The sequence below is a fragment of the Plecotus auritus genome (genome assembly GCF_963455305.1).
Source record: "Plecotus auritus genome assembly, chromosome: 2".
NCBI lineage: Eukaryota > Metazoa > Chordata > Mammalia > Chiroptera > Vespertilionidae > Plecotus > Plecotus auritus.
This window is the reverse complement of record NC_137771.1, coordinates 15383864-15386609: the sequence shown is the minus strand read 5'-3', so window position 1 is coordinate 15386609 and position 2746 is coordinate 15383864.

Below are 2746 nucleotides of genomic sequence, written 5' to 3'. Positions count from 1 at the left end.
ATTTTTCAGGAAAAGGAAGTTTTTAGAAAAGGTCTTTGCCAGCTCTAAAATTAATTGAAATCAACTCAACAAACATTTGATTTAAATTTTTTTTATTTTTAGACATTGTCCTTTAAGCATTTAATATCTTTTATTGATTCAGTGGCCAACTAAGGCAGCATCTGCTCAGTTAGGAAAGGCACCTGTCAGAAACAAAATGCACAAATGTACTGCAAGATCCCTGTCACAGGAGGCCCTGAGAGCAGGGACTGTGACTTCATGTATATAGTAGCACCTCAACTTGCACACAGGAGCCCTAACAGGACTTTTATCAGTTAAAACAAAACACTCAAACCCTTTTACTTCCTCCCCCTCACTTCTCTACTTCTCCTCTTTCCTCCATTTCCAAGCTTTCATTTAGCAAAAGAAACAGATACTAGAAGATAACTCCTCGAGTAATTCCAGGACCAGGCTACTGTGGGCAGAAGAGTCTGGTTTTAGAGCTGGAACTTTAAAAAAAAAAAATTGTTTTTAAAGCAGAATACATTTAGGTAACATATCTATTTGGAGCTTGAGTCCTTAAAGAAATGGCTTTGCCCTGGTTCCACACCTTGCTCCCTGGGCCTAAGTAGGGGGAGGGGGGAGGGGGGAGGGGGAGGGGGGGATGAAGCAGGAATCATTAGAGCTCTGGTGGGTTTAGAAAGGGCTCCTCTCGCTACAATCGGGGAAGCTCAAAGGAAGTTACCAACTGGCTTTGCCCTGGCTTTCCGGTTTGGAAGCCAGACCGCTGACCTCCACTCGGACTCATGGACAAGTCTGTCCTCTTGTTCAGTCCACAAAGGAATCCATGTTCTTTGAGCCAGGATGGTGAAGAGTGTGATACAACAAAAAGATGGACTTTGGAGTCAAAGAGACCTGGGTTTGAGTCTTTGCAACCTACTAGCTGTGTGACTTTGGACAAGTACTTTTTCTCTTTGAGTTTGAGATTCTCATCTGCAAATGGAAAAAGAATACGCCCTAGGTTACTGGGAAAAATAAATCCTATAAGATAACTCATATGAAAGCACCTTGCAACGTGCCTGGTACGTGGTGCATATTTAAACACAGTACAATAAAAGGTGTCTGGGGAGGAAGAATTTGCCAGGGTTTCTCCAGACACATTTAAGTGAGCATTTTTATAGTGGGATGGCATGAGCAGTGTGACCTAGGTGTCAGTCCTCTTACCTCCCTGACCCTCAATTTCTCCTCAAAAGGGATTCTAATCCCATGAGGGACAGATTCCTAGAATTGAAGTTAAATGTCAGAGTGTGTCACTTTCTGTAACAGAATAAGGCACCTTGTTTTCAAGATGCCTTCCATTCTAAGATGCACAATTGATTTTAAAAACAGCTGAGAGAGAGAGAGAGAGAGAGAGAGAGAGAGGGAGAGAACAACCACATTAAGGGACCCATCAATTTTAAGACACATGCTGAGTTCATAATCATTAAAATGTAAAAAAAAAAATGTTTTGCAATTGAAGAAATACCATAACAGCAGTGCCGGCTCCCATTCATTAAGCATTTGCTGGTGCCAGGCACTATCAGAGCTGCTTTACTGAGACCATGACTTGTTATTGGAACCCTGTGAGGCAGATGTTATCGTTCTCACTTCAAGGTCAAGAAACCAGATAAGGAGAGGTCAAGTCACTTTCCCAAGGCCACACAACCAGGAAGTAGGGCTCCGAAGGCAGGGTCTTCTTAACTCCAAAATGCTTTCCCCTCTTGATTGTAGTCCAGGATAAGAAGTCAAAGAGGCCAGCTCTCTACAGAGAAATAAGTTGTGAACGAGGTACTTTGAATGTGTCCTGAATTTCTGCAAGGTGACCAGGAAGGGCACAGGTAACATAAATAGAGCTGTAATCTAATCTGTCCAAACACTGGTTCTCGAGTGGACGTGTTAACCCAAGAGCGAGGATTGCTCAGAATGCACATCAAGGGGAGCCAAGAAATGAGACTGAGCCAGGGTTAATCCGCCGAGAGAGGAAGGAGGGGCTCTGACCAGCCACCAGGCTGTTCCAGGCCCATAGAAACAGCAGCAATCGGTAGTGTCCTAGAGGCCATTAATCCTCAAGGTCACCCTATGCCTTCCAATCTGATTCTTACTAATGATTAGAACCCTTCGGAGAAGAATTCCGTGTTCTCCTCAACCTTTCTTAAAGAGGGCAAGGTGTGCTGACCAATCAATCGTCCCGAGCTAGTTAGCGGCCATCTAGTACTGGAATAAGTTACAAATTAATGAGCTGGTTTTCTGGTTAGTTAGTCCAGTTAGTTCCCCTGATTATGGGATTGAATAGTTCGCCTTGCAAAGCTGTGGATATGGCCCTTACTCTGACATGACTCAGTTGTGACACTCTCAGGAGCATGCCCTGACCTCTGACCCCTGACCAGAAAACTGCTGGGCTGTCTGTCTGTCTAGCTATCGTTTTTGAGGGGAGAGAGCCAAACCCACATCATTGGATTCCCTTCATAGCTCTACCTCCTCAGATGACAAAAGGGTATTCCACAGCTTTTTGGTAAGGTGGCAACAGAGATACAGATACAGTGGGGGTGGTACGGGGTAGGGCAGAATGGGGTTGGGGGTTGCCTGAAGCTTCAGGGGTTGGATGAGATGCCCCTGTTGATCTGACTGGAAGGAATTCATATTGAAGCTGCCAAAGGAGAAACGTGCTTGTTGGTCTTGACTGGAGAAGGCTCTTCAGAGAGTAGCTGAGATAGCACCAGCGAGGGGG